Source organism: Stegodyphus dumicola, chromosome 1 (assembly GCF_044657685.1).
Source record: "Stegodyphus dumicola isolate Sdum_Otavi_A_Nest chromosome 1, ASM4465768v1".
NCBI lineage: Eukaryota > Metazoa > Arthropoda > Arachnida > Araneae > Eresidae > Stegodyphus > Stegodyphus dumicola.
In genome coordinates, this window is record NC_140768.1 from 91,814,492 (window position 1) to 91,827,498 (window position 13,007).

A 13,007-nucleotide genomic window follows, 5' to 3' on the forward strand; every position below is an offset into this window, starting at 1 on the left:
CCTGAGGTCGAACACATTCTACTATTGTGACAATTTCTGCTGGGCACAATCATGGAGTACATTAAATGAGTACGGAGTTGTCAATGCAAGCGAGGGAAAACCCTGTAGTTAGAAATCATTGTGTTAGCAACTCCCCCCTGCAGCCTTCAACGCGAGAAAGTGAAAGCAACAACTCCGTAATGTAAGAACTCAGCACCACAATAGCTTTAGTAGAGGATCACAATGCTCGAAAAACAAACAGCTGACTGACCGTTTAGTAGAATACAAGCCAAGAAACTTGACCTTAAAAGAAACCAGATTTCACCCCCTACGCCTCACCTTCGACCAAGGAAGAACAATCACTCTTTCAAAGTTGAAGAAGACTTTATCTGTCAATATTTCCCTTACGATAGATAAGCCACTGAATGTGTTCGGATACACACACCCGAAGAAAGAAATAATCTAATCCAATTGTTCACACCAAAAAAATGAAATAAATAAAAATAAGATAATTAACGCGCCGCAGATACATAAAATACATTCCTGAGAAAATAAACACACTAATAATTCAAACAAATCTAAAAAAAAGATGTCACATGAACGTATTCAAACTAGAAGTAACGACCCCCCTAAGTAACTACGAAATTGAATAACTTACAAAAATGAATCCCAAACAATCACGTCTAAGAACAGAAGCGGCCTGATCAGGGCCAATCATTAGAAAAGAAAAGAACGTTACAACACAAGGAACCTCGGAACCAGCCGAAAATACCCCACACAAAAAATCAGAAAGAAAGAAAACGTGATTGTCCAAAAATTCAATCCAACCAAAATCAATTCCGAGAATTAACATAACGAATACGCTGTGCAAATACCAATTAGAATTTTATCCAAGACACACAAAAATAATACTAATACAACCTAACGCATATACAAAATAGCGTTTGGCCAAAATTTACAGATACTACCAAGATATACATGTACACCAAAAATGAAAATACAATTAAACTGTAAAGATTTCGCACATAATTCAAATGAGCAATGAGATCAGTGATACTTAAAAAAAAATTAAACTGCAATACCTAAACAAATACACGAATAGTCATTACGTTAAACCATATCAAGTTAAAAATATTTCACTGTAATTCAAATCAAACCAAAAAAATCAACCAGCAAAAGTGAAGTGTCGCTAAAAATTTCACGGTAAACACTAGTGAGTAACAACACCATATTTAAGTCCCCTTAGTAAGACAACAACAAAAAAAAAATTCAGTAATTCAAAAAAATCCACTAAGTCCACAAAAAAAAAGTTTCAACTAGTCAAAGAAATCAATCAAAGCTGGACTGAAGCACGTTATTAGAACACTAAACAAAATATCACAAAAGTGTTCAAAACAAACCCCCCAATTTAGGCAAAAAAAAATCTGAGATCTATTCTGCATCAGACTCTTCCAAAACGTTGTATAGTAACCTAAGTAACAGCTTTCAGCAATACCTCCACCCACACAAAAGAAACAAAGTAACTCTTTACCGCGTCCATGTAAGCTGAGAAAAGCGCTGTATTATAAATGACAGACTCAAACTTTACGTATCAAGCAAACCTCCAGACACGTTGAAAGAGAACATAAGATCTCTTATCTCGGAAAGGAAAGTGCGTTGACTGAAACGTTACAATTCTGAACCAACACAATGAAAAACATACAACAATAGTTTTCTCAGATAACAAGTTCCTGTTTTCCTCCGGTGTAAGAGGTCAAGAGCCACCATGAAGTGCAAGTATTTACAAGAAAACCAGCTTTCAGGACATTACAACTTCACGCAAGACCTAACTGCAAGCAACAAATGCAAAGTTCTCAAAAGTGCTAAACTAAAAAAAAAAAAAAAAAAAAAAAAAAAAAAAATACTCATAACTCAAATCCCTAAAAATCTCACAAATCAAATCCATAACTCAAATTCTATCATTTTCCTATAACCACAGAAATCTCAATTCTTCCACAAAACTAAACATCAGAGAACTTACATTTTACGGACCTTGGTAGAAACCACCAGAAAACAAAACAAAAACTTGATACACCTATCTTGATACTAACAAGTCAAACCAAAACAAGAATTGACCCCAAATTCAGCAACAAGTCCAACCAAGAAAGAAAATTCAGTAACTCAAATCAAATCTATTACGATCCACTAGTAAATTCAAGACAAACTGCCTGTAATCAACAGAAAAATCCCACTCATGAGTACAGAACAAAAGTAACTAATCTTCTCAAACTTATTTCAAACATTTTCACAAAACCAATTCCCGTTGTCACAAAATTTTCATTAAAATTCGTTTTCTACAATTCACAAGACTAACTCAATTTCTACTGCTTAACAATTCTCACATGACAACTCTTCACAAACTTAAAACTCAAGATAACTAATCTCAATTACTCTGACTCATTAAACTAATTAGAACTTCACTCAAGCTGAAGAATTCAATCCAAAAAAAATTAAATAAGCAAACATCACTATTGCTGATCTCAGGCAAAAATCCAAATCTAACCCATGTTAACTTTAAAACAGAATTTTTCAATTAAAAAAAACAATCTACAATTTTTACTCATTCATTTGTATCATTATGTCTTCAGAACTTATAAAATTCATTGCTCAATACTAAATTAAATTTACTAACACCTTACACAATATACTGGAATCATATCAAAACATAGTAAATTAAAAAAATAATAAGATACTTGGTAAGGTAGATAATCATGAAAACATTACATACATTTCACAAAATATTATTCAATCAAGTCTAAACTCAAAATTTTTCTAACGTTACCGCTCACAATTACACATTTCACAAGATTCTAGGTTAAATAAGTAGCAAAAACACACACAAATATATTTTCTAGCTATGCATAGCTATGGCTTGTCTCATTCAGTAAAATAATTAGAGTCTTTAAGTCTCGCTCTCTTAATAGTGCTCAAAAAATGAGTCCAGTTTTTACCGACAAGCACTCGAAACTTGTTACAAGGATATACAAATAGCATAGGATTATCGTGAAATAATTCATTTTCCATCTCGTATCATAAGTCAGAAATCAAAATATACATCCAGGAAACACTCAAGGATTTCCAACAGTAAAAATATACAGTACCTATTCTCCTACATTAAAAATATATATTTTTCCTAATTTTAAAGTTGTTCAATTCTGTTTGCCTAACGTTAAAGTCCAAAATTCCTGAAATTCACACACATTTTCAAAATTTATCACCCTCGTATTAACAAATAAGCAAACACAAATCAAAAACTCTAATTAATCCTAGCACATAGACTTAACTCCTTCATTAAAACAGTAAATTACTAAAAATAGGTAAATTCAAAATCAATTTCACACACCTTCTCAGAACATAATACTTTTGTAATAGTAAACAACCTAACATGCACAGTATGAAATCATCGAATCACACGTACTAAAACACTATCTTTTTAGTTAATATTATACCAAAACAGTTTACCTAACCTTAAATTCAATTCTTAAATTAAATTAGAGAGTTAATATCCTGCAGTAACCAGTAAGCAAACATAATTCAAATCAAAACCTTAATTAGTACTCACACATAAAATTTAACACCTTCTTAAAACAGTAAGTTATACAAAATAAATAAATTTAAAAAAATCAGTTACTGATTCGATCCTTCACTAAGCAGAAGTCACGGCACCAATGTTATGAAAGTTACTTGCCGTGAGAGGTTTCTACTTCCTCTTAGGGAGGAAACTAAACTCTTAATTTGCCAATTACCAAACTTTTAGTGATCGTATAGGTAAAACGGTAATGCATTGCGTAGTAAAAATTGCATCCCGGGACCGCGCCGTGAGAGGATCGTAAACATAAGAAAAACATATACAAGATATATAGGAAAAACATATTAAATATATAAAGACACATACTGTGATAGGTTTCCAGATTAAATATCAGTTTATTCGAATACATCACCAATAAAATAAAATCTTATCCTCATCAGAGAGTCTAAGGGGAATTCTTCAATTTGTCATTTACCTTTTTTTTTACATTTAAATTCATATAAAAACCTTACGGTTTGTCTTGGTAATTTAGAAGGGGAAAGGGAAACAATTGAAAGCCTGTGAATTAAATTAAGATTCGACGTTGTTATTTTACATTCCAAGGAAATCGTTGAAACCTTACTTAAAGTTCAAACACAAAAAAATGTCTTATCTGGTAAGGACATCTTGAAGTGGAGGACTCGTATCCTAATAAGCGTTGACGTCGGCGGGGCTCATTTTTACGGTCACAAATGGAAGTTTCAGAAGACATCGTCTGTCCTGGCACTATTGGCGAAACACACACGCAGGTAACTGGTTTTCATAACGACGAAGCTATTTTAACTCTGGAAAAACAGAAACAGGTGCACTACTGCCCAGCACGGCTATCCGCCTAGTCTTGAAAGTCTTAAGTCAACACGCAGGTAACTGGTTTTCATAACGACGAAGCTATTTTAACTCTGGAAAACAGAAACAGGAGAGCTGCTGCCCAGCACGGCTATCCGCCTGGTCTTGAAAGTCTTAAGTCGGTTTTCATAACGACGAATCTATTTTAACTCTGGAAAACAGAAACAGGAGCACTACTGCCCAGCACGGCTATCCGCCTGGTCTTGAAAGTCTTAAGTCTGTTTTCATAACGACGAAGCTATTTTAACTCTGGAAAACAGAAACAGGAGCACTACTGCCCAGCACGGCTATCCGCCTGGTCTTGAAAGTCTTAAGGCACTCGCCCGTTTCAATTTCGCCTTTTAACCAGAACGCGGCAGGGGAGCATCTCTCTTCGTAAATTACATCTTTTTCAAGCAAGTTTCAAGAATAACCTCCAAAAGTAAAGTTCAGCAAGCCAGTAAGAGATTCAACTCAAATTTTCTTCGTCTCCTTCACAAACGCGGGCTCCCACTATGGCTTCAATTATCGCCCCCTTAATTTTGGCAAAATTTGCGTTTTCAACCCTTGAATGCGGAAATAAGGGTGATCGCGCATGCGCGCCCTTCTTCACTTAACCAACAACCGGACCCTCAATTGCCAAAACCTGAATGACTTACATCGAAAGTCAAGTAGCAACCTTTGACCTTTCTGTCACGTACTTCCTCTCTTAAGGTCAACTACACAATGAAATTCCTTCTAGAACATTCTAAAGGACAAAGCGCGCGAAATCATGACTTAGCAAAAATTGCCACCCTTTCCCTGCTTCTTTTCACAATGAACCAAAGCTTGTACAAAATTTGCAAATAAAAGAAAATAAATAATATTGTTTTAAACTAAATAATATTCCCAGAGGCATCTGTTTTTCCCCAAAATTAAAGCCTTAAAATAAATAATTCAGAATCAAATAAAATTAAGATTTCCATAAATCAGAAAATCATTCACCTAGTTTTTATAACGCTATCAGACAAATTCTCTACACAAGAACATGAACTTTTCTGGCCACCGAGAGCCGGAGGTAAAGGTTATCGTCGCTAAAATTAACTTTTTAGAAAATTTGGAATACTTTCGTTTTGGTTGTATTACGCATAGAGAAAAGAGCGTTTGGAATGCTTTTACTTTCGTATGGATAACGCAATTAAGGTTGGATACTGTGTCATCGTTTACTTCCGGTGTTGCTGTCGAGAAATCTGCAATCACAGTAAGTAATAAATTATTTATTTGTTCATGACGAGTGAATTGAAACTGATTAACTTTCACAAATAGAGCTTAAAATACAGTATCACAAAGTTTGTAAATAAGGTAAATTCGACAGTGGATGAAGCAGATATTTCCTTATTGGAGTTATACGAATAAAAAATATTAGAATTTAAAAAGGAATTAAATAACATTTTCGATTCTTTATTTGCACATTGTGAGGGAAAGGACACTGACGAATTAAGTAAAAGGAAGATCTCGATGAAATTCATTTGAAAATTTAAAGAAAATTTTTGAGATCAGTTCTCAAAGGAATAGTTGTTCAAATGAAAACGGTTCGAGTAAAGACATAATTGTTTCGGATATAAAATTGCCTAAATTGTCTCGTCCTGTATTCAGTGGGAAATTCGAAGAATGAATTGAATTTGAGGATTTATTTTCCGCATCTGTGCATAAAAACAGTAAATTAACTTATGCGCAAAAATTGCAGTATTTAAAGAGTTCGTGTAAGGCACATACGTTAAATATTATTCAGTCCATTCCAATTTCGGATTCAAATTATGACATAGCATGGAATCTGTTTGCTGAGCACTATTACAACATAAAATATTTGACCAATTCTATCATAAAGTTAGTTTCTATACCTCAAACGAGTGATTCTACTTCGCCGCTTTTAAAATTTATCGATAAGGTGCATGAATGTTTACGATCCTTGAAAGCATTGGAGCAAAAGGTGGAAGAATTTTCAGACACATTAGTTGTTTATTTATTAGTTGAAGAGTTGGATAGAAATACTCGGTGTTGGTGGGAAAGATCATTTAAAAAAGATTAAATAGGAACAGTTTAACAACTGACATGTTTTTTGAAGGAACACGCTCACACCCTATCACATTACAAACCTTCGCATGGGAAATCGAAACGTTCATTTAATACCAAAGCTCTTACAACACTTTCGGAAAATTAAAAAAATTGTCCTTATTGTAAAGGTGATCATTTATTGTTAAAATGTGTGCAGTTCTTAAATTTAACAACCGAAAAAAGATTTGAATTTGTAAAGACAAAAAAAAAATGTGTTTCAATTGTTTATCTTCGGTCTACACATTCAAGGACTGTAAAAGTTCTAATACATGCAGAAAATGTCAGAAATTTCACAATTCGCTCTTACATTTTGATCACAAAATTGATCACAAATGATTTACATTTGAAAGTGAAGAAATTTCTATATAGAGCAAATGGCACGTCTAATCATAATACAAACAAGACTAATAAATTTAGCAATAATCTTTCTTTAAATGTTGATACATTTACTCCATTGGCAAGCAGCCAAAAGATTAGTGACACTAACCAACCAAGCAAATTCTACTAACAGTACTACACTGAATATTTCCAGTTCCTTTAATAAACAAGTTATACTTCCAACTGCAATTATTTTCGTTGAAGGTGATGATGGAAAATTTATTTCGTTGAGAGCTTTGCTTGATTCTGGTTCTCAAAATAATTTCATTACTTCATTACTAAAGAGTGTGCTGAATTATTCAATTTGAAGAAAAGAAAAATAAACGCTTTTACTTCAGGTATCAATGGTACAGTTATGGGTGTTAAGGAAAACGCTATAGCAACCATCGATAACGCTACTAGAGATTTTATTCGTACCTTACAATTTCTTGTTGTTCAAAAAATAACTACGTAACGCCTGCTAGATATCTAAACATTCCTGATCTTAAGCAGTTGCAACCCATTGTTTTAGCTGATCCAGAGTTTTATAAACCTGGCCAAATACATGTTTTATTATCTAACGAAGTATTGTTTGATTTACTGGGAACAAATAGAATAAATATGCAAGACCTGATTCTCCATCCGTCAGGTTTTGAATACATCGTTGGCGGGTCAGTACGCATGCCGCAGCGAGCCAATGTTGATAATTATTGTGGATTTGTTGGAAGTTTGGATCATTTATCTGACAATATGAGAAGGTTTTGGAAGATTGAAAGTATTAATGAAACAAAAAAAGTGAAGAGTCAGGAAGAGGAATTTTGTGAACAGCACTTTCTTCGTACACACAGAAGGCAAGATGCCGGCAGATATGTATTGGAAATGCCAATTAAGGAGGAAGGGCTTAGCCTTTTAGGCGAATCCAGAGAAAACGCTAGTAAAAGACTAAATTCTTTACTTAATCGCTTCACTCTCAATCCCGCAGTGAAACCCTTATACGGAGAACAGAGATTTCATTAAGGAATATAATAAATTAGGCCATTTCGAAGAAATTCATGAAAGTTTCTCATATTATCTTTCCCATCATGGGGTTTCAGGCCCGATAAACCTACCACTAAACTTAGGGTAGTCTTCGATGCCGCTGCTCCTATTGGAATTTCATTAAACGACATTCTACTGAATGGAGGGTTAGTTCAAGACGAACTATTTGGTATTATTTGCAGATTTTGAACGCATAAAATTGCTTTCACAGCAGACATTGTAAAAATGTATCGTCAGATTAAAGAACATCGAAGAGATTTTTTACGCATCTCATGGAAGAGTAGTGAAGAAGAACCAGTTAAGGTCTATAGACTGAAGACTATAACTTACTGTACTTCCAACGCACCATATCTGGCAACACGCACACTTAACCAATTAGCAGAGGACGAGAGAAACACTTTTTCGTTAGCAGCACAATTAGTAAAAAGCTGTTTTTACGCCGATGACGTACTCACAAGAGTCATACGCTAATAGAGGCTAAAGAATCATAATTGCAGTTGATTAACCTATTATCACGTGGAGGAATGCGTCTGCACATATGGTGTGCTAATCACTCTGATCTTTTGCAGTTTCCCGGTGGATAAGAGGAACATTCTTTCAGTAATTTCGATGACGATCAGAGCATCAAATCTTTAGGATTATTATGGAATCCAAAGGTAGATTGTCTTTCATACAAATCAACGATCAAGAAATCAGCAACTTACACAAAGAGAACAGTGTTGTATGACATTGCTCGCATTTATGATCTATTACGACTGCTTGGTCCAGGGATAACAAAAGCAAAAATCTTCATCCAAAGACTTTGGTTATTGAAGCTTGATTGGAACGATCCGCTACCCGAGAAGACAGTTAAGGAGTGGCAACTTTTTATTAGTTCCATGCAATCTATCAACAATTTGCAAGTGAGCAGATATGTTTCACAGGACAGTTTTTCTGAAATACAAATTCGTGTATTTTCAGATGCGTCAGAACACGCGTATGGAGCAGCCATCTACATACGCTGTAGAAATGGTACATTAGGTACAATGGACAGAGGAAAGGAACTCTTCATAAGGTATATTTAGCTCTTTTCATTTGCCTTATAACAAAGGCAGTGCATATCGAACTAGTGAGTGACCTTACCACTGACGCATTTATTTCCACCGTAAAGAGATTTATTGCTAGACGCGGAAAATGTTCAATCATTTTCTCAGACAAAGCAAAACACTTCGTTGCCGCAAATGCCGAATTGCAAAGAATTAATAATTTAATTAGAAATCCTGACAAAAAATCAGCAAATAATTTAGGTGAAGAAGGAATAGTTTGGAAGTTTATTCCCCCACGGACGCCTAATTTTGGTGGGCTATAAGAATCTGCAATTAAATCCGTGAAATATCACTTAAAGTGGATTATAAGTAATGCAAGGCTGACATTCGAGGAGTTATTAACTGTAGTAACTCAGATAGAATCTGTTTTAAATTCTCGCCTTACTACTCCCTTATCTTCCGATGTAAATGATTTAGAGGCCTAAACACCAGGACATTTTCTCATTGGAAGACCCTTGAATATTATAGTAGACCCCGAATTAATTGATATACCTGAACGCAGACTCTCAAGATGGAAACAATTACCAGATTTATCCAATTGATATGGAAACGTTGGCATAGGGACTCTTTAAACACACTACAACAGCGTTCAAAATGGAAGGTAGAAAAAACGAATATTAAAATCGGTATGTTAGGTACTAGTTAAGGAGGATGAGCTTCCTGTCAGAGATGGGTGTTAGGGCGCATTACAAGACTTTTTCCGGCAGCTGACGGTTATGTTAGAGTAATAGAAATACGTACAGCAAAATGCATCATTAAGCGTGGAATTACAAAAATTGCAATTTTACCCCAGGAAGAAGCTTCCAAAGTTGTGTTAGCTTATTATTATAAAACTTGTATTGTGTATGCAATTTTGTATTGGATATTGAATATTATTTTTTTTATTAAGAATATTATTCGTATTGCTTTATTGTATAAGGTTGTAATTGTACAATTTTTATGTTATTATGAGTATTATCGCACGAAATTATTGAAGTAACCCTTAAAGGCCAGGGGTTATGTACAGTCATTAGGACAGTTTAGCTTAAAGATTACGTCACTTTTTCTCTTCTTGGCGCTTTGCATGGCGTGAATGTTCATTACAGTAACCCTGCAAACGCTCGCTTAGTTTTTTATTGCTGTTGTTGTTAGTAGTAAGTCATCGCTTGAAAGATGGCACGCATGTGATTAAGGTTGTAGAATAAAATATTAATTAGTACAGTCCATTGCTTTAAAACTGCATTGTTGTATAACAACGTCCGCATCGTATGAACAACTTGTACTACCAATGGTAAATTTATGGTATACTGCTCACTTCTAAATGTACTTGCGTATTCTGTTTGAAACGTGGTTGTTCAATGTAAAAAGAACGCAAGCCTAAACTATTTTCATCGAAAGTTCGCAAACTCCTGCTCGCTCAGAATACCCAGAATTCAATGATAATCCGAGGCTAAAAATCTCCAAATACCTTAAAACTATTTTATTGGAATTATAGGAAAATATATTAATGCAAAAATCTTGTATTTAAAGTTGAATTTAAAATGAATAACTTTAAAAATGTCAAGATCCATAATTTCATCTTTAATCTTTACATATTCTTAGCCATTAATTTAATTCCTTGGCTTCAGAAATTGACGGCAGTTGGTTTTATGAAGATCCCTTTCAACCGATAGCAGATTGTCACTTTTATCAGCGTCGTTCGACATTTCCTTTCATTGCGAGGAGGATAAAAAATGACACAGAGTTCATATTCCTTGCTTTCAAAAACATAATAATAATAAAAAAGTCCGTTTTCTCTTCAATGATCCGAACGAAGATTCAAACGGTCCATGCTTAGATGACAGGGAGTTATTGATCAATACTTCAGAAGGTTTGTAGAGACCTTCAAGAAAAAATGCCATTTCAGTGTTTAGATAAATGTTATTTCGAAAGTTTCTAAACTAGAAATCTTAGGAGGCTGGAAAATTTCGTAAAATATAAGTCATGTAAAATAAATACATAAGTTTGAGTTTTAAAAGTTTGTAAATTTATATGTCCCATTGTAGTTTACCATCACGAAATCCTGTATGTATTTCAAGGCAAATCTGACATGAATCTTTGCTCTTCAAAGATTCAATTCAGTGATGCAATAAATGCACTATTTAGGAAAACACTAAAAAAAAAATAAGAATAAGAGATGTTATAGTTTTGTCTGTAGGGTAAATTAGAAATAAAAGCCCTGAAAATTTACGAATGGAGTCTTGTAAATGTTTTAGGTAAAAATATTAACGACTAAACTGATGGTCTTTCGAAAGGAGGATGTTGAAGGTGTCCAACTACAGCTAAGGGTTTTCGAATACTACCAGAGCTAAAATTGAAGGCTGTGTCAGTCAGACTGATTCAGAATCTCCATTTGATGTCATTGGCGTAGAAGCATAATTATGGAACTTGGTATATAAAGATGGTAACAGCATTAATTGCTGGTTGAACACATTCCTTCATTGCTTACAGAAGATTCTTGAATGCAAAGGTTGCGGCTTGATTGGTGCAGAGTGTGCACACTTTTTTAATGAATTACGCTTGTGTCCTTTTTTTAATTTTTAAAAAGATATATTTGATAAAAAAAAGATAAGTTGCTATATGAAACACAGAAAGAATGCATAGATTTCGATTTGAATAATATATGGTAATAATACAGTAATGGTCTTACTTGATTCCTACTTCCTAATTAAGGGTCTGAGAGGTTACGGCCTAAAATAGGTATTATAAAAAAGAGCCGCCCAGGCAGTTAAGGGAGGTTAAAGGAGCCTGCTACGGTACCGAAGGCCCGGGTTCGAATCCCGAGAAGGCATGTCTGTAATTGTCCGTCCCTTCATAGGAGGCAACAGTGGCCCACCTATTAGGTGCTTGCATTATAAATAGGCCACTACTTCCGCTCTTAGCAGCGGCCAAGCATAAGTCGGCTAAATGCCCGTCAATGGGGGGAGGGAAATTCTATAATAATTTTATTAAGTGTAATTTCATAATATATAATTTATATCACAATATATATTTATATTTCTAGATATTGATTAATAAAAATACTGATGATGAACTGTATTTAATACTTTTAAATAGCTTAGTGTGTTAATCAGTGACATACATATTAAATTTGAAAGAAAAATTAAATTGCCGAACGGCAATACAGATGAGCATAAAGAAAATATATATATACGTTTAACACATTGCCTTTCAATCGCTTAGTTTTTTTAATTAAACTTGAAATTCAAGTATCTTACGCTTTACAGAGCGCAACAGATTAACTCAAGTCACTGAATTTTCTAATTGAATTTGACTACAATAGAACAGAGATGAGTATTTCCAAGAACGTGAAAGCACAATATGTTCTTGTGACAAAATCTGAAACATAAATATCTCATGCTCTGCTGAATGGCAGCAAAATAATTTTAGGACGTTGAGTTCGTTAATCAAAAATTTATTAACCTTTCACAAAATATGCAGTTCATAAAAAACAAATCCGTAATTTGAGCTTTTCGACACATGTTGAGGACTACATGTGTGCCAAATCTGAGGCTCTACATGCTATCATTTCTTTTGCAAAGCAAGAAACAATACGTACCCCATACAGATTATTCCTAATTTAATGACAAAGATTAGTTGAAACTGTATTATATCTTCTTAGATTCTTATTTCAGCAAAATTTGAAGAAATATAATATTTTTAGCTTTGCAAGTGATTAAGAAAAATATCAAATGAGTTACGATATATCAAATCAGCGACAGAGTTTTACTCTTTCTTTAAGAGTTACATTAAGTCAGGTTATTTACATATAGTAAAGTATACAACCTCTATTTACCTTTGTGGAGAAGATTTTAAGGCAACGTGACTCTTATTCATATTATCATGGGAAGAACCACGAAAATAACCATGCAGCCAGCCCGTTCGCCTGGAATAGAACCTGCGCAGAACTTCCAGTATTCAGTTAACTTTTCAACACTGGTTAATTAATCTTAAGAGTTAATTAATTTATGAAAATCTAGTGTCATGAGCAAACAGAATAAGTT